General features: G+C 41.9%; 1 protein-coding gene across 25 annotated transcripts in view; it reads left to right on the forward strand.

Moving 5' to 3' along the window:
* RPRD1B (regulation of nuclear pre-mRNA domain containing 1B) overlaps positions 1 to 19,330 on the forward strand; it is a 77,165-nt gene that overhangs the window by 32,190 nt on the left and 25,645 nt on the right. For 2 of the 25 annotated variants that reach the window (XR_012326291.1, XR_012326292.1), the window contains exon 7: positions 1,629 to 19,247. The exons of 20 other annotated variants lie outside the window; for them this stretch is intronic. The gene's annotated coding sequence lies outside the window, so the exon portion shown is untranslated. The remainder of the gene's footprint in view (positions 1 to 1,628; positions 19,248 to 19,330) is intronic. 3 more of the 25 variants (XR_012326307.1, XR_012326306.1, XR_004522182.2) reach the window with 3 other exon arrangements.

The raw sequence follows: 19,330 nt of genomic DNA on the forward strand, positions 1-19,330 counted from the left end.
GCTGACATTGTCTGAGTGCCCTTGGAGAGGGCCTTCAGAACTAGTTTCTCTAGTTTGCGTTTGTCTGGCTTCTTAATTAAATACATGGTGGCTTATCCTCAGTCCTTTGAGATAACTGAACCGGCAGTGTGGACATTTGGGAACTTTGGCTTGCTTCCAGCTGCTACGCTTCCTTTTCAGGAGTGTCTGCCCTTCTTTTTCTCAAAGAGACGTGGAGAAGAGTTGCAGCCAGTGGTTTGGGAAGGGAAGACAGTTTTGAGTTGGAGAATCAGTCGCTTACTCCAAGAAACAGAGTAGATTGGGGAGGGAGGGGATGGTCCCCCTCCCCCAGCCCTGTACTTAAAGAAACACATTCTCTGGCACAGAGGGAGGGAAAAGTGAGCTAGCCCTGTGGCTGACATGGTTGTGTTTGCCTTTCAACACAGTCACCTGACTTGTGCGGGGAAACGAAGGATGGACGCTGTTTACCATGTTGTTACCTGCAATGACTACAGGAGCTGTGATGGGTAGTAGTGGTGGAAATTTCATATTCCTAGCCAGCTTGAAAGTGGAAGATGGGAAACGGCTATAAAAATAGTATGGCTTAGATTTAGAAATCAACACTGACCAGAAATCCTAAAGGGAGTTTGACAGGCAGTACCAGACGGTCATTTATCTGAAATGCTCATCTTTCACTGAGGAAGCATTTTCAGCACTGTGCCCTGGGACTAATAAGAGAGTGTAATTAATGATTCTGGTTGTAAGTCACCATGCCATCTGTTGAACTGCCCCTTGGCAACACATTAAGGGCTTTCTCTGATCTGTCAGACATTGATTATCATGAGCAGCTGCTGTTGGGTGGAACATGGCACGCTACCATAGAGGACAGAGTCTTTGAGAAGGAGATTGGGTTGGTAGCGTGAATTAACTCTTTGTACGTCTCCCTTCCTCATAGTTGCACTTTCCTCCCTATATTTCTTGGGGGATCATTCTGGTTTCTGTAGAACCAGTGGTTTGCTAGATGCCACAAGAGGTCATTAAGGCAGAGAGATGGATCAGAGATTTGAGTGTGTTTTGTTGCTTTCCAGCCCAAATTTCTTTACTCATCTGGGCATTGGAATTCCATTGCTTTAAGAATCAGAACAGGTATGTCCCACCACTGGAAAGTACAGATTCTGAACTGCCAGTTCTTATTCCAAACCATGTCTCTCAGCCACATGAGCAAAACTATTCATCATAAAAGTGGAGCTAAATTTGCTACATTTAAAAAAACAAACTACTAGGTATAACATAAGATGTTGAAAGATGGTTTTAGTTCTTTCTTTATCCATGTTTGCTAAAAATATGAACAGTTTACTCCCTAGAATCTGAGATTTTTCTCTCATATCCCATAATAGACTGGTCTTAATTCCATTATATCCTTACAGTGATGATAAAACTTGCTAAGTATGTGCCACTTGAAAGATGCATTATTACTATGAATTCTTATAAATCTTCCAAAAGTCTCTTACTGATGAGGACAGTAAATAAAGTTACCTACCTTTTCAACATTTTTTTTTTTAATACTGCCAATACTTGTTTTGAAACTGCCACATGATGAAGTCTGCTTTTATTTTTTTCTTTTGTTTTGTTTTGTTTTGTTTTTGCAGTACGCGGGCCTCTCACTGTTGTGGCCTCTCCCATTGCGGAGCACAGGCTCCGGGCGCGCAGGCTCAGCGGCCATGGCTCATGGGCCCAGCCGCTCTGCAACATGTGGGATCTTCCCGGACCGGGGCACGAACCCATGTCCCCTGCATCGGCAGGTGGACTCTCAACCACTGCGCCACCAGGGAAGCCCTGCTTTTATTTTTTAATCTTTTCATTGCTGTCGGTGTAGAATATGGAATTCTTAGAACTCTAGAAATGTAATTATTTGCTTGAGGGTCTTTTCTTCCCAAAGTTCTAATTTGTTAACACGTAAGGTTTTTTTTTTCCTTCAAGTTTATATCTTCCTTACGTAATAATCATACCTTTTTATTCTTTCACTTGAGAATTTTATGTTAGATTTCTCAGTGGCTTCTAAAGTTTGGGATAGGGAATATAATGATTCAGAGCCTAGGATGATTCAGACCCTGGGATGTAGAAGACAGAGTTATGGCTCACAGAGAGATTGTGTTTCTGCCCTCAAGGAAATCATATTCTTGAGTAAACAGCATCGGTGAACATAAAACCAAACTGAGGGATTGTATATAATATAGATCAAGGAGACAACTGGCAATTGTGATTGTGGTTTAAGGTTAAGTCCAAACTTCCTCGCAGGCACTTAAGCCTTTTCTTAAAAGGAAGTAGCAGTTGAAGAAGGGAAATATATTTATAAATGGAGAACAGCCAGGCTGGAGCAGACAGATTTATGAAAGGAGGCAAAGACAGAAGGTATGGGAGCGGGGTGCCGGAGCCCTCCTGTGGGAATTAGGCTCCATACTCTTTCAAGGGCTGCTTACTCAGCCATGAAGTCAACAAAGCCCATGCCAGGCAGGAGGTAATCGGAGAGGAGCATGATGTACGCTCTCCCGTCAATGAGCTTCCACTCTAGTGTGAGAAAAACAGCGAAAAAGGAGTTAAAGTAGAATGTGAGACATGTTCTAAGTAAGGGGACTGTCCTAACTCACTGTGTCTAAGTTAAAATGACCAAGGAAAAATGAATATGTTAATGTTTAACATTAATTTGATCCGAAGTTTATTTAAAATTTAAGAGATTTATAAAATGCACGGGCAGTTTTTGAACAACATACTGCCTTCAGCAGGTCTTCCAAAGTTCATTCGAGTATGTGCTCTTTGGCTGCTCTTACAGCGTCAGGAACATAATTGTTCCTCAGTAAATATTTGTTCTGTGAGTGAAATTTATCACCTGATGAAACCTTATTTCATAAAGAAGAGGATTTTCTAGGTTGAATTAAAAAATTAATTCTTGGTTGTAAAGAATATATCAGTAAAGAAAGGTGAGTATTTGATGGAAACTGGGGGTTTCCTCCTTTGTGTTGCTTTTCTTTTTTTTTCCTTGAAGTAGAATCATGATTCATTTTGAGATGATTTTTTTTTTACCTTTTCTTTTATTTCTGCTTTTCCTTTTGGGTGTTATGGTAGACATTGGCCTTAAACTCCAGGCAGGGTTAGAAGGAGAGTTGCTTAATATTTGTCATGAACATGAGGAAACACAGAAATGGGAAAGAAGGCATGTAGAAGGAAGCACAAACAGCAGCCCCGAAGTGAGGATAAGGAATGTGGAGGATACAGAAGAAGGTGAATTCAAAAAGGAAAAGGCCAAAGGTACCAGAAAAGCCTCTAAACTTCAGTTCTTGGAGCAAAAGGAAGGTTTGTTTCTGGGTGACAGAGGTGACCATTACCCCAAGTGACTGCTAGAAGCTTACAAGCCATAGAGTAGGACAGACAAAGTTCCCGTCTTGTTTGGAGAAAGTATGATGTGGTATGTTCCGTCTGACTGATCAGGGCATGTGAAAAGCAGAGAGAGAGAAGGAAATCTATTTGTACAAGCATTGAAGAAAAAAAATCAAAAGGGGGAAGGTACCCAAAATTTTACCACCTTAACACATCAGTTGGTTTCTTTTACATCGTGGTGTTTGACTAGCAGTGCTCTAGAACTGACAGGAGACAGTTCTGTGATATACATGCCACTTGGTACACACACAGACTATATGCCACACAGGGAAGAGCTCTGGGGAGATGTGTTCCTATCTGCAGATTTTTTTTTAATTGAGGTGAAATGTATAGAACATAAAAGTAATAACCATTTTAAAGTGTATGCATTTCATGGGCTTCCCTGGTGGCGCAGTGGTTGAGAGTCCGCCTGCCGATGCAGGGAATACGGGTTCGTGCCCCGGTCCACGAAGATCTCACATGCCACGGAGCGGCTGGGCCCGTGAGCCATGGCCGCTGGGCCTGCGTGTCCGGAGCCTGTGCTCCGCAACGGGAGAGGCCACAACAGTGAGAGGCCCACGTACCGCAAAAAAAAAAAAAAAAAAAAAAAGTGTATGCATTTCAGTGGCGTTCAGTACATTCATAGTATTATGCAACCACCACCTATATCAAGTTCCAAAACATTTCACATTCCGTCATACCAAAAGAAAACCCTGTACCCATTAACGAGTCATTCCCTATGCGCTCCCTCCTCCCAGCCCCTTGCAACTGCCAGCCTGCTTTCTATCCCCATGGATTTGCCAGTGCTGGATATTTCATATAATTGTGTCTGGCTTCTTTCGCTTAACATGTTTTTTAGGTTCATCCACGTTGTAGCATGTATCAGTACTTCATTTCTTTTTATGGCTGAATTGTCCATTGTATAGATATGAAAAAATGTCTACCCATTAATTTGTTGATGGACAGTTGGATTGTTTCTGCATTTTGGCCATTATGAATAATGGTGCTGTAAACAGTTGTGTACAAGTTTTTGTGGGGACATACGTTTTATTTCTCTTGGGTATATGTATAACTAGGAATAGAATTGCTGGGTCATAAGGTGAATGCTATGTTTAACTTTTTGAGGAACCACCAAAACTGTTTCCCATAGCAGCTGTACCATTTTACATTCCCATTAGCAGTGTATGAGGAGGGTTCCAGTTTCTCCACATCCTCCTCAGCACGCGATAACTGTCTGTCCTTTTTAAATTCTAGCCATCCTAGTGGATGTGAAGCGATATCTTGTGGTTTTGACTTGCATTTCCCTGACGACTAACGGGGATGAGCATCTTAGCATGTGCTTGTTGGCCATTTGTTTATCTTTTTTTTTTTTTTTTTTTTTTGCGGTACGCGGGCCTCTCACTGTTGTGGCCTTTCCCATTGCAGAGCACAGGCTCCGGACGCACAGGCTTAGCGGCCATGGCTCACGGGCCCAGCCGCTCCACGGCATGTGGGACCTTCCTGAACCGAGGCACGAACCCGCGTCCCCTGCATCGGCAGGCGGACTCTCAACCACTGCGCCACCAGGGAAGCCCTGTGTATCATTTTTTTGAGCAGTGTTTATTCAAGACCTGTGCCCATTTTTGAATTGGGTTGTTTGTTCTTGAATTGTAAGAGTTCTTTGTATGTTCTGGATATTAAACTCTTACCAGATAAATGCTTTGCAGATATTTTCTCCCATTTTATAAGTTGTCTTTTCATTTCTTCATAATGCCCTTGGATGTAGTAAGTTTTTAATTTTGGTGAGTTCTACTGTGTTTTTTCTTGTGTTGCTTGTGTTTTGGTATCACATTTAAGAATCTGTTGGCAAATCCCGGATCATGAAGATTTACTCCTGTGTTTTCTTCTAGGAGTTTTGTAGTTTTAGCTTTTATATTTGGGTCATTGAGTTAATTTTGGTATGACGTGAGGTGGGGCAGGGGGACGTGCGTGCAACTTCATTGTCTGCATATAGATATCTAGTTGCCCCAGCACCATTTGTTGTCCCCCACTGAATACTTGGCACTTTTGTAAAAAATCAGTTGGCCATAGATGTATGGGTTTATTTCTGGACTGTCTGTTCTATTCCACTGATCTGTGTGTCTGTCCTATGCTGGTATCACAACTATTTTGATCACTGTAGCTTCATAGTAAGTTTTAAGATCAGAGAATGTGAGTCCTCAACTTTGTTGTTGTTTTTCAATATTGTTTGGCTATTTGGGGCCTGTTGCAATTCTGTGTGAATTTGAGGATCAGCTTTTCCATTTCTACAAGAAAGGCTGTTGGAGTTTTAATAGGAATTGTATTGAATCTGGAGATTGCTTTCGGCACTATTGCCATTTTAACAATCTTAAGCCTTCTAATCCATAAACATGAGATGTCTTCCCAATTATTTAGGTGTGCTTTAATTTCTGCTGCAAGATTTTAAAAGAGATGCTAGATTATCACTTACTGATGCATTTGATATTACAAAGGCCCTGTTTAGGTGCCCTCGGTATCAGGGACCACAGTAGAAGACAGCGTGCGCCTCCTTTCAGTAGGCAGTGTCTTACACACCTCTAGAAGGCACGCGTATGTATGCGTGTGCGCTCAACAAAGTCACCAGGGCATGGTCAGTGACAGCCAGCTTCACTCTGCAAAGTAAAGGCCTGGATGTCTAGGTAAGGTCGTTAACAGGATTACTGAGCTGGACAGAACCTTAGAGATTGTATAGTCTAGCTTCTGAATTGGTAAAGAAACTCAGACCCAGAGTTAGCCCAGACCAGGAATACAATTCAAAGCAGACATCTTGTGATTTTTATTGAGTTTGTGTTTGTTTATTGTGGATTTTTAAAATTAGTTTATTTATTTCATAAGGTCAGGTCACAGCAGAAAGACACTCTACACAGAAGAGTAGCCAGAGTTGATCATTTCAGCAATCCCAAGAATCTTGTTTCAGAGACATGACATCTTATGTAGGGCGATTAAAATGGTTGCATGAAAGCATTCTAAAGTGGCCCTCGAAAAAACCTTTCTGAATTTGAGAGAGCCCATTTTGCCACAAACGTTCCGAGTACCCTCTGCTATAACTGTGCATGCTCTTGCTCTGCGAGGAAGGGAGAACTAGTTCATGGAACTTGGGCCTGCTGCTCTTTCCCCAGCGTGGCTCCTCCCCCTCAGCTGTGATGAATACTTGGGAGCACAGCTTTCTACTTCAGGCAACACGGCTGGGAAGGGGGAGACAGCCCGGAATCCAGCGCTGTCTTGTGATTCTTCATGTATCTGCTTGTAATTTGGTTATAACAGACTTGAGCAAGTCTTTGACTGTAGCTGAGGGGCGCTAAACCAAACTGCTGGCCGTCTGTTGTTTTTGGCAGCATCCCCCACCTCCCTGCAGGGAGCAGGTGGTTAGAAGTGTTCATTCCTGTAATGGGATAGGCAGTAGGTGGAGATAGAGAGCTCCTTTTTTGTCAGCTTTGGAGTAAATTCTCCCCTTTCCCCGTGGTGATGAAAGCCAGTATCTCATCGTCCATTATAGTGAGGGCAGATGGGAGCAGGTGATCTAATCCTCATTTTATAATCGGAGGGGGTTTTTGTTTGTTTTTTTGGTTTTTAAAAAAAGTCTGGCCACACTGCGTGGCATGCAGAATCTTAGTTCCCTGACCAGGGATTGAACCTGTGCCCCCTGCAGTGGAAGCTCGCAGTCCTAACCACTGGACCACCAGGGAATTCCCTAATCCTCACTTTAGATGAGAAGACAAAGATCAGCATTTATATGAGCAGTTCAAGGTCACAGAGGAAGTCAGTGAGGACCAGAGCCCCAGTCTCCTGAAACCTGACTCCAGTGATCATCTACTGTGTTCCCCTGGGAACTGAGAGGCCCTGCCTGGTCCCCTGCTAAGCAGTAGTCACTGCCCTTCCTCAGCATGTCATTCTTTCCTCCCTAGACCAGCAGTGCTGTCAGCACCACGGGCTGTAGAATAGTCATTGAGGCAGGTCAGTCTGCTCACATGGGTCAAGTGATCGGGGGGTTTGTAGTCGTGTCCTTCCCCACACAGCAGGCCTTGGCGTGCTTACTGCTTTTTCATCCCTTTGATGTAGGACCCTTTTTTTTTTTTTTTTTTAAATAGGTTTCCCTCCAGTAGGTGGGGACTTTTCTTGAGTTGTGTGCTTCTGTGAGTAATTTGGAGTTTGGAGGCAGTGTTTAGTCCTTGGATTCCTTCCATTCATTTTAGGTGCTGATTATAGCTCAGGCCAGATTTGCAGCTGGAACTTTTATCTGTCGGTGTGTGTGCTTAGGTGTGTGTGTGTGTTCTTTCTATATTAATCTCTTGTCACTCCAGGGGGGAAAATGCCCCATATAATGTACTTCACTTACTTGGTGACCTAAGGGCATGGTTCACTGACATTTGAGACTTTACACTGAAAAAAGTGATGTGATTTCAAAGCTCTCCCAGCTGGAATTCCATACTTTTTTTTTTTAAAGAATTTCTTTTGGTGTGGACCAATTTTAAAGTCTTTATTGAATTTGTTACAATATTGCTTCTGTTTTTATGTTTTGGGTTTTTTTGCCGCGAGGCATGTGGGATCTTAGCTCCCTGACCAGGGATCAAACCTGCACCCCCTGCATTGGAAGGGGAAGTTTTAACCATTGAACCACCAGGGAAGTCCCTGGAATTCCATACTTTTAGCCACAGTGTTGTTTTTGTATTTATAGTTCAACTTTTGATTAATCCTCCTCCTTCCTGAAACAGCTCCACTGAGTTTTAGCTGGTGTATGTAGCACTAATTTTTCATATTTATTTATAAAGTGCATATACATATTGAGTCAAAACAGCCTCCGGGCCCCATGTCACTGCTTGTCTGAAAACATCCATTCTTATTCAACTAATATTCAGTTTTTTCTCTTTTCTTTTTTTCTGATTATAAAAGAAGCACATCATAGGAAACGTAGAAAAATTAAGTATAAAGAAAAAAATTGTAATCTCATGACCCAGAGATAACTACTTTTAGTATATTTCTTTTATTTTTTTCCTCCTATTTTAAAATTAAAATAATCATAATGTCATGCTTTTTAAAACTTTTATGTGATCATTTTCCCTTATTGACAAAAACTTTATAAACATTTTAAATGAATGCTTGAATATCTGTGGTTGGATATTCAATGATTATTTTTATTGTACTGTTTCTTTTTTCTCCCCCCGCCCCCCACTTTGGACTAACTTTTAGTCTGGATTATTTCCTTCCTATAAATTTCTAAAAATTGATTCTGTATGTGTGCAGATGTCTGCTTGTCTCTAAGTACCCTGGAGGTCATATGCATTTCAAAGTCTTTGCCACCAGTAGGCATTTCTGTCTTAAGCGTTCTTGATCTTTTTCAAAGCATCTTAGGCAGTCTAGAACTTTATTGAGCTTTATAGACAGACAGATAGAAGATATATATCTTTAATATGTGTATATATATCCACAAGTTAAGGATTAATCTTCGTTTTATGAAGGAATGAACATTGAATAGTTTAATCAGACAAATAGGGCTCTCTTCTAGGTTTTATCTGTTTACATTTGAAACAGATGTGGGAAAATAGCAATTCTTATTATAGTATTGACTTGAGTGAGCATAGCTTTTTTTGTTTTGTTTTTTGTTTTTTGCGGTATGCGGGCCTCTCACTGTTGTGGCCTCTCCCGTTGCGGAGCACAGGCTCCGGACGCGCAGGCTCAGCGGCCATGGCTCACGGGCCCAGCCGCTCCGCGGCATGTGGGATCTTCCCGGACCGGGGCACGAACCCGTGTCCCCTGCATCGGCAGGCGGACTCTCAACTACTGTGCCACCAGGGAAGCCCAAGTGATCATAACTTTGAGAGCAGAGTTCAGATTACAGAAATTTGAGCTCTTGTGTCTAGGTGTCTGTTTGACCCAATGGGTACATGTTATTTTGAGCGAAGATCTATTTTAGTCTTTATGAATGTTCCTACTCCTGTTAAGGTGGGCCTTCTACTCCCACTTCAAGTTGTGATTTTTGAAGAAAGTAAAATTGGATTGTGGCATACTCTGCAATCTTCTAAGTTATATCTCTGACTTTGTTTTTCCTTATAAAATGTAGGGCCTGAAATAAGGTCAGAAAGAGTCTTTTTCCATGATTAGGGCAAAAATGTGCATGCTTATAATGAGTCAACCTGAAACCTTTACAAAGTCCCTGAGGTACCTACAGCCTGCTTCATGTAAAGAAGTGATGGTACCAGCCAAATGTCATTATGACTCTGCCAGCCTCCTTATTTGTTCTCTTCCTTATTCAGCTTCTTTCAGCATCTTTAGGAAAAAGTGGGGACCACTCTCTTGCTTCTTCCAGTCGTTAGGTACTTTGAGAATTTTAAGCAGAGTAACTTTGCAAATTTCAACTCAGCAAAAATTTGCCAGCAGCCTTCTAAGCATTATTGGGGTTTGGATAGTGATTATATATAGACACAGCCCACTTTTTCTTCATGATGTCTGGTATGATGTATTTGGTGCTTTTCCGAGTCCTTTTATTTTGCCCATAGTGTTTCTGCTCCGTGGGACATAAACTCACTGGGAGTTATTCCCAGAAAGATACCGTTTGCCCCAGTTAGGATTTAGTGATGAGGACCTAAAGTGCCCATTCCAGGCTCTTTCTGACTTTCTCTACTGAGGCCAGTGGTCTTTGCAGCCTCTTGTCTTTGGTGTGGTTTTTCATTTATAAAATAATAATTTTACCCTCACCTGGGGCAAACAGGTTCCAATACTTGTCTAACCTAAGTTGTTAGTGTTCGCCTTTCTTTATCTCACAGGATCTTTAGGGCCAAGTTATTTTCCTTTCTGTGGAAGAACTCTCCAATAGGCTGGCTGAAAGCGTCCTTCTCAGCACGTGTAGCATACTTTGCCTCTCTAATATTTTTTTAAATCACATTCACACAAGCACACCCCTGCACCACTACCACTATGCCTTTGTAACTTCGTGTTTCTCCTTGCTGCCTCTGCTTACCCCATTGCGGTTTAGCAGGCGTATCTCCATTACTGTCTTTAGAATCTTCCACCAGTGGTCTAATCTCAAAAGGCAAAAGATACTTTTCAGTCTCTGTCTCTCATCTCCTTTTCTCTTTTTGGCCCTCTCTATAGCATTTTATACTGTTTAATAATTTTTATGTGTTTTCCTTCTCTGGTTTCTGTATCCCACCTTCTGCTGGTTCTAGGACTTTTGTCCTTTAATCAGCTTTTCTCCATCCTTGCCCTGTAAATATGGGTTTTCCTTTAGCTTTTTTCTTATTCCAGACCTTTTCCTTGAGTGACATAAAGTGGCTTCAGCTACCACCTTTGTGCTGATGGCTTAAATCTAAATCTTTACCTAGACACTTCCTTGTACTTAAGACCCATTTATCTTATTTCCACAGACACTTCTTACTTAATATGGTCAAAACACACCATCTCTTCCCTTCCAACCTTTCCTTTCCTGCCCTTCCCCTCTCTTGGAGAAGAGCATTGCCATTCATCAAAACCAGACACTGGACCTCATCCAGTGTTTCTCCCCCTATTTTTCCCACCTCCCACGCCAGTCATTTCACCCTTCTCATGTCCCAGTCTCTCCCTCAGCTCCTCTGCTGCACCTCTGCCAAACAACCTCCCGTCGCCTGTCTTCCACATTGGAGTAGTCACCAAGCCATTGTGATCTTTGTCTCCTCAGGTTTTCTTGAATTTGTCCCCCTTCTCTTCATCTCTGTGTCCACCTCCACCACCTTAGTTCAGGCTGTCACTGTGTCTCACCTGGTCGCCTGCAGTAGCCTGGTTACTGATCCATCTGCATTTGTTCTTATGCCCTGTGATCCATTCTTTGCATGGCACCCTGTGATGTTTTCAGCATGCAGCTCTGGGCATGTCATTCTCTGCTCAAACATTTAAATGGCTTCCCATTGCTCCTAGAATATAGGCCCAAATCCTCGCATGTGGCCGTCCCCCTACCCCACCCCGGGACTTGGCCCCTGCTGACCTCATCAGCCATATCTCTTGCCGTGTTCCATTGCATTTTGTCTGTGCTGACCTTCTTTTGTCTCTGGCTTCATATGTGCTGTTCCCTCTGCATAGAACACTCTCCCTCCTTTACTTCCCACTGGTTACCCTTACCTGGTTGATCCCCATTCATCGTTTATATCCTAAGTCAAACAGTATTTCCTGGAAACCCCATCTCCACCCCATAAAGCCAGGTCTCTCCCCGCTGCCACCCCCCATATATACTGTCGTAGCTCCCCATCATTTTCCTTTAGAGCACCACATAGTTTGTCATTCTCTTTAGGGATTATTTGGTGATTCTCTGACCAGATCATAAAATCCTGGCTGTATTGTCATTCTTTCATCCCCAACCCTAATCCTGATGCTTGGCTCAGCGTCTGACCTCAGGTGGCACTTACGGTTGCAGTTCGGTTTATCTCCAGGTGCGGTCAGAGGATATCTTCAACGGGGACTCCTTCTGGTTGAGGACGTTCCTGCGAGATCTAGGCTTTACTCCTGAGACAAATTCTTTTTCTCACTCAGCTTTTAGATTGATAGGGTTGGACTATGGTGCCACCTAATTAAAAATTCTGTGACTTTTTTCCCCTCGTCTTGGAGGTCATGGGCCTTTTCATTTTCTCAAGCCAGCTTCTAGTAAATGTGCTAAATTTTCAGGTCATACTCAAATGGTTTGTGGGAGGAAGGATTTTGTATCCCATTAATAATTCTCTTTTTCTTCAATTCTGTACATCTTTAACATATAAATCAGGAAGATTAAATATTATAAAATAATAAACATGGGAAGGGTGATTGTTCTTTTCCCCTCTCAGATCTGCTCATTGACATTGAACAGTTTAACAAGTGCTTGGTCTCATTCAGAACTCACCATCACCCCAGGATATAGGCATTATTTCCATTCCCATCTTAGGAGGATGCTAAGCCCAGCAAGGTAAAGTCACATGTCATACCACAGACAAGAGGTAGAGTAGGATCTGAACCTTGGATTTTCTGACTCTGAGTTTTTTCTGTTCTACCACAGAGACCTACCTCCCTCCAGTGGGAGGGTGATATACCTTCAGTCTTTTGGAGGAGCTAGGAAGTGCATTTTCTTCCTTTTTTCGCTAATGGGAAGGAATTGATGTTTTTTTATTGCTTATAGAGAGAGCTGTATCCAAATACTGTGCAGTAACCTACAGGCTAGCCTGCTTCAGGCAGACCATATAGCACTTAAAATTATAGTAAACATTGCTTAAAATTATTTTTTGTGAAAAATATCCTTTTCCTTTCTACCCTTTGCTTCTTATCTGCCTTCTAGGAATGCTTGACTCCCCCAGTATTAGGCTCAAAAGGAGAAACAGGTGAAAAGTTGGCACCTTCGATGCTTGCACAGCAATAACCTGGGTCTTTATTAAAATAGTCATTAAGGAAGTCAGTTTGTGGGGGCTTTACTTGCATAAAACTTGCATTTTTGAAGGTTAACTTTTTAAAAAAGAATTAATTATAAATAATTCTTCCTGTACATTAGTATTTTGGTTTTATCTGGTTTTGTATGAGGGGTCCATTGCATAAATGGTGTAAGCATTTTTGAAGGACCCAGGTCATTTTTAAATGTCTCTTTTTAGAGCACTTTTATGGACATCTGTTAAATTGTAAATTTTAGCTTTATGGTTATGTTAAGGTTTGAAAATTTGCCCAGTCCTAAAATTGATTTTATTTTTGTTAGTTTCATTTTTATTAGTTTAGTTATGTGTATACAGTGACTTTTCATTCTTCTTCCCTTGCTTTTGCAATTCCCTATCATAAGGGGGTTTTTCTTGTGATAGTAGAAGCTCCCTTAAACCTTTTGTGTAGAGGGTCCTCTGGGGAGAAGGAAATACCCTGAAAACACTTTGTGGTACGATTTCAGGTTTAAGAAGGCTGTTCCCAGTTGATCCCTCCAGTGGCTGGTTGGATTGCTCTGAGAATACTCCTAATTGTGGTCATTTTGTCATTTTCCCTTCTGGGAAGTACTTTGTGTGTTCTGTTGGAAGCGGGTGGGGGTGAGGGATTTCTTCCTCTGCCCCTCTTGAGCTTTTGTGGCTGGACTAAGAATAAAATTGACAGAAGGCAGATTAAGAGGAGAAAAAGAAACAAATTTTAATCATGTGCATGGAAATCTCATAAAAATGGGACCTAAGAAGTAGCCAGAGAAGGCAGCTTTTATACTTTTTAGACAAACAATAAATTTGTGAGGAATTGACAGCACAAAAAAACTTAGGCTTTGGGTGCTGAATTAGAAAAGACTCTAAACAGAGTTTAAGCTTGGGGTAGTAAATTAAAGAAGTAAAGTAACAAGGTTTGTTTATATAGGCTTCTTGGCTCTGAACTCCTTGTCTCTGACAGTAAATGTTTCCTTCTACCTCCAGATGCAGAGTGAACCTTTCACATGAGAGATTTATTTCCTGCTTTTCAGGGAGACAGAGGAGGGTCAGAGTCTTTTTTTTTCTTCCTTATATAAGCGGCTTCTTAGGCAGCTTCAATTCAAAATAATCAATATGCCACGGTGGCATATTTTGGGGCAGCCCACTCTGAGCCTCAACAATGCCTTTATTACTTATTTTAGTAATGGAGCCGCAAGGCCCTGAATACTGGGATCGGAGCCACGACTTCCTCTTTTCCCTGTATCTTGCATCTTACTCAGCAGCTCCAGCCCTGCTGTGACATCCCAGAATGTGTCATTTTGAGATGTCTCCGCTGCCACTAAGTCATATGGAGCATGGAGCTGGGTGAGAGAGAGGTGCAAGTCAGTGATGGGTTTTCAGCGTTCCCGTGTAGATCCTTGAAGGAAAATTAAAAACAGCATTCTGATTTTCAGTCCAAGGATCTATAGGTTGTATTTTCCCTTAAGAAAAATGAATGAAAGAAAGAGAAATTAATTAACTAATTGGGGTTTAAGTAGAAGCTCTGACTTCTACATGTAGATCCTGTGAGCCTTAGTGGCAAGAGGTGAGCCTCCTGGCAGGACGAGGGGGCTGAGTGGGCACGTTAAGTAATCTTAGGGCGAGGATCAGCTTCCCCTTTCTTCCTGGCTCTCTTTACCCTTCATGCAATGAAGCCGTTCTTTGACTCTGAAGCCGTTCTCTGAACAGGGCCCTTCATAAACTTCTTCATGCGTAATAACCCTTTATGATTCTTAATTGGGAGTAGCCAAGCAGTGGGTGATTTTTATATACCGTATGTCCTATAGCACAACAGGGCAAGATAAAGGAACACATGAGTCTTGTTACTGGAAATCTTATCAAATCAAGCCCCTGCCTGTGGTGTTATTTCTAACATAATATTTCTTATGTAAATACTTCTTAGCAAGAAGAAAGTAGGTTTGACAGTGTTTACATTTTGATCAGTGATTACATTTACATGAGTTGCTAGAGGGTATGCTTCTAATTTTGTTTGTTTTGAAAGTGAAATTCCTGTCTAAAGGTCACTGTGATGTCGGACCCTGTCATTTCTAACCATCTTATCCCCAAGCTCATCTGCAGCGTGTCAGATTTGGCTTACCGCTGTAACCAAGAAAGGCAAAGAATGTGTCAGCCTTGCTTCCTTCAGCCAGTTGTCTTCGTACTCCATGCTGGACTGTGTTCCCACAAAGTCAGCAGGGGGATGTTGGACACATTTTCTCCCTCTGGTTTGAAGAGTCTATGAGGCAAGATTCCAGAGCTTTGTCAGGACCATAAATCCTCGGCATTATCTTAGAACTACGTGTTGGGCCTTTACCTTCTATGTTTTGAACATTTCTTGGCAGTCAGATAAACCCAGGCAATTCCTCACAGGTGCCTGCTTTCCCCTCCACCTCCTCTCCTCAAGGATCCTGAAACAGGGCAGCCGTAGCAGCAAATCTGGTGGAACTCCTGCCTGTTTCATGGCTCCCCATGGCCTCTCTAGGGTGGTGTGGGGTTTGCTGCAGTAGGTGCCTGTAGCAGAATGGAGGATTCAGCTCAACCCATCACCTCTGCCACCACCCCAGTATAAATTATTCATGAGCAGGGAAGGAAAAGCAACAGCTGCCTGGGTTTGCCTTGTCTTTTCCTGCTTAAGGTAGGTAGTGGAGGAAGAGGCAAGTGTCTGAAGACAAGAGTACGAAAAAGAGCCGTGTGAAGTGTGGGTGAGGTGAATTAGCTGGCAGGGAGAGAAGACTGATGAGCGGGAGCGGTGCAGCGGCGTCATCTGCTGGTGTAAATGGTACAGGGCTTGATCTCTCGAATTCCTGTACCAGGCAGGGGAGCATGAGCCTTAGATTAAAGGCTAAGTCCTCTGTTACAAGTGTAAGGTATTTTAAGCAAGGAGCATGTGACCACCTTGCCACATCATTTGTCTGAATGGTACTTGGTGTGCTAAAGAGACTGTGGGATGCAGCACACTTAAATGAGTCAACAGAACTTGAATAGGTCTCATCACTTTGAAGTTGGTTTTCATGGTGTCATGAAAGGAAGCCTGGATTTCTGCTGAGCACAGGAGTTGCTGAGGGCATGGTTTGGAACCTTGTAGCAGCAGAGCTTGTGGACCACAGTTGTCAGAAGGCAGGCTAATAGTTTGAGAAAAAAGCTTCTTGGATTCTCCTGAGGTCTGTTTCCTCTGCCCATCCAGAACCTAAGAGAATAACTGGAAAGGCAGCTAGCTGTCAAGGGAGTGCCGTGACCTGACTGGCAGATTCTTCACAGGGACCACCGAGGAAGTCCCTGTTTTAACAGGTTTAAAAGCAGTGTTTACCTGTATTTAGATATTTAGAGTATATATCTAGTCACTCTTGCTGATACATTTTAACCTCTTGTCGCATTGGTCACTTTTTTCGAAGGCTATTTTTTAGAACAGTTTTAGGTTCACAGCAAAATTAAGACGAAGGTACAAAGATTTCCCACATACTCCCTATCCCCAAATATGTATAGTCTCCCAACTATCAACATTCTCCAGGTGTGGTACATTTGTTACTGTTGATGAACCTACACTGACACACTATAATCACCTAAAGTCAGTAGTTTACATTAGGGTTCACATTGGTGTTGTACATTCTGTGGGTTTGGACAAATGTATAATGTATCATTACAGTATTTTCACTACCCTAAAAATCATCTCTGCTCCACCTGTTCATCCCTCCCTACTTCCCTCCAACCTTTGTCTCCATGATTTTGCCTTTTCCAGAATGTCATATAGTTGGATTATAGTTAGCCTTTTCAGATTGGCTTCTTTCACTAAATGATATGCATTTAAGGTTTCTCCATGTCTTTTCATGGCTTGATAGCTCGTTTCTTTTTAGTGCTGGATAATATGCTGTTGTTTGGTGTACCAAAGTTTATTTATCCATTCACCTACTTAAGGACATCTTGGTTGATTCCAGCTTTTAGAAGTTAGGAATAAGGCTGTTATGAACATTCGCGTGCAGGTATTTGTGTGGGCATAGATATTCATCTCCTTTGGGTAAATACCAACAAGCATGATTGCTGGATCATATGGTGGGAGTATGTTTAGTTTTGTAAGAAGCCACCAAATTGTCTTCCAAAGTGGCTGTACCATTTTGCATTCCCACCAGCAATGTATTTGAGAGTTCCTCTTGCTCCACATCCTAACCAACGTGTGGTGTTGTCGGTGTTCTGTGCTTTGGCTATTCTAATAGGTGTGGGGTGGTATCTCAACAGTGTTTTTTTGTTTTTGTTTTTGCGGTACACGGGCCTCTCACTGCTGTGGCCTCTCCCGTTGCGGAGCACAGGCTCCGGATGCGCAGGCTCAGTGGCCGTGGCTCACGGGCCCAGCTGCTCCGCGGCATGTGGGATCCTCCAGACCGGGGCACAAACCCGTGTCCCCTGCATCGGCAGGCGGTCTCTCAACCACTGCACCACCAGGGAAGCCCCTCAACAGTGTTTTAATTTGCATGTCCCTGATGACGTGTGATGTCTTTCACAAACATTTTCTCCCAGTCTCTGGCTTGTCTTTTCATTCTCTTGACAGTCTATTGCAGGGTTGAAATTTTTCATTTTAATGAAGTCCAGCTTGTCAGTTCTTTCATGGATCATGCCATTGGTGTCGTATGTAAAAAGCCATCACCAAACCAAAGACCATTTAGATTTTCTTCTGTGTTATCTTCTAGGAGTTTTATAGTTTTGTGTTTTACCTTTAGGTCTCTGATTCATTTTGAGTTAATTTTTGTAAAGGATGTAAGATTTGTGTGTAAATCTGGTTTTTTGCATGTGGTTGTCCAGTTGTTGAAAATACTATCTTTTCTCCACTGTATTGCCTTTGCTCCTTTGTCAAAGATCAGTTGATTATATGGGTCTATTTCTGGGCTCTCTATTCTGTTGCATTGATCTGTTTGTTTATTCTTTTGCCAGTATTGGCGTTGTCTGGATTACCATAGCTTAAAGTAAGTCTTAGAGTCAGGTAGTTTCTAACTTTGTTCTTCTTTTTTAACATTGTGTTGGCTCTTCAGAATCTTTTGCCTCGCCATATAAACTTTAGAATTAGTTTGTCTGTATCTACAAAATAACTTGCTGTGGTTTTGTTGGGATTGCCTTGGATCTGTAGATCAAGTTGGGAAGAACAGACATCCTAATAGAATTGAATATTCCTATCCATGAACATGGAATATCCTCCATTTATTTACTTCTGTGTTCAGTCATCAGAATTTTGTAATTTTCCTCCTATAGATCTTATACATATTTTGTTAGATTTATACTTAAGTATTTCATTGTTTTGGGGCTAATATAAAGGTATTGGGTTTTAATTTCAAATTCCACTAGTTCATCGCTGGTATATATAGGAAAGCAATTGACTTTTATATATTAACCTTGTGTCTTGCAACTCTGTGTTTTTTAATCCTTTTCAGTGAATCCCACTTTCATCCTTTCTCTCGTGATGACCTCCTCCTAGGCTCATGCAACTGCTCTTAAAATAGAAATCCCTATGGGAAGAGAATGAGAAGAAATGCCCATGGCACAAGGAGGTATGGGCATGATCCATCCACTTTCAGAGTGGCCTGAAGAGAGGACTTTAATATGGAACATATTTCCTTTTATTAAAATGAAGTTTCTGTGGTGATATCTAGAATATAATAGCAGCCTAAGCATGATGAGATACCTCTCCACTCTCCTAAACAGGAATAAATGGGATTTTTTTTTTTAAGATTGCCTTTGAAGAGAGTTATTTGAACTTAAGGTAGTGTGGGGGTGTATCAGATCAATCACCTTTCTTCTTTAAAAAAAATTTATTTATTTATTATTTATTTATTTAGGCTGCACCAGGTCTTCGTTGCAGCATGTGGACTTCTTAGTTGCGGCATGCATGCGGGATCTAGTTCCCCAACCAGGGATCAAACCCTGGCCTCCTGCATTGGGAGTGCAAGAGTCTTCCCACTGGACCACCAGGGAAGTCCCAGCCACCTTTCCTTTTGACTTCAGGTGGACTTGCTAAATTAAATTAGTCTAAGGATTACCCAAGAGTGAGGACCCTTGGATTCTGATCTCAGGTCAGCTCACTAGAGACTTGGTGATTTTCAAACTGTTCTTGAGGAATTCCTTCAGCTGAAGTGCTCTGTAGCTACCAAGACTGGATGGCTCTGAGTTGAGGTGGCTTTCATTTGTCAGCTTTGGTCAGAGGATTTGGGCAGGGAGCAAGGGGTAACTATTCAGTAACTATTTTACCTTTTTTGTACCTAGAATTCAGGAGAAGTTAAATAAATGAATCCATGTCCAGTAATAGAGAATTGGTCTTCTCTATTAATTTCCTGTGAAGTCTGTGAAACCAAAGAAGAAAACTGTTTGTGGAGGGAAGGACAGAGAACCTTCACGTTTTAGGTCCTCAGATTTGAAAGTAGTTTTCAGTTTCAAGAATGAAAGGTGATTACTTTATGTGGTGTGCTTGTGCATGATATTATCTTTTATATATTGTTAATTCATTGGGCAGCTGTGTAGACACCTAC

This window comes from Tursiops truncatus, chromosome 15 (genome assembly GCF_011762595.2).
Source record: "Tursiops truncatus isolate mTurTru1 chromosome 15, mTurTru1.mat.Y, whole genome shotgun sequence".
Classification (NCBI taxonomy): Eukaryota; Metazoa; Chordata; class Mammalia; order Artiodactyla; family Delphinidae; genus Tursiops; species Tursiops truncatus.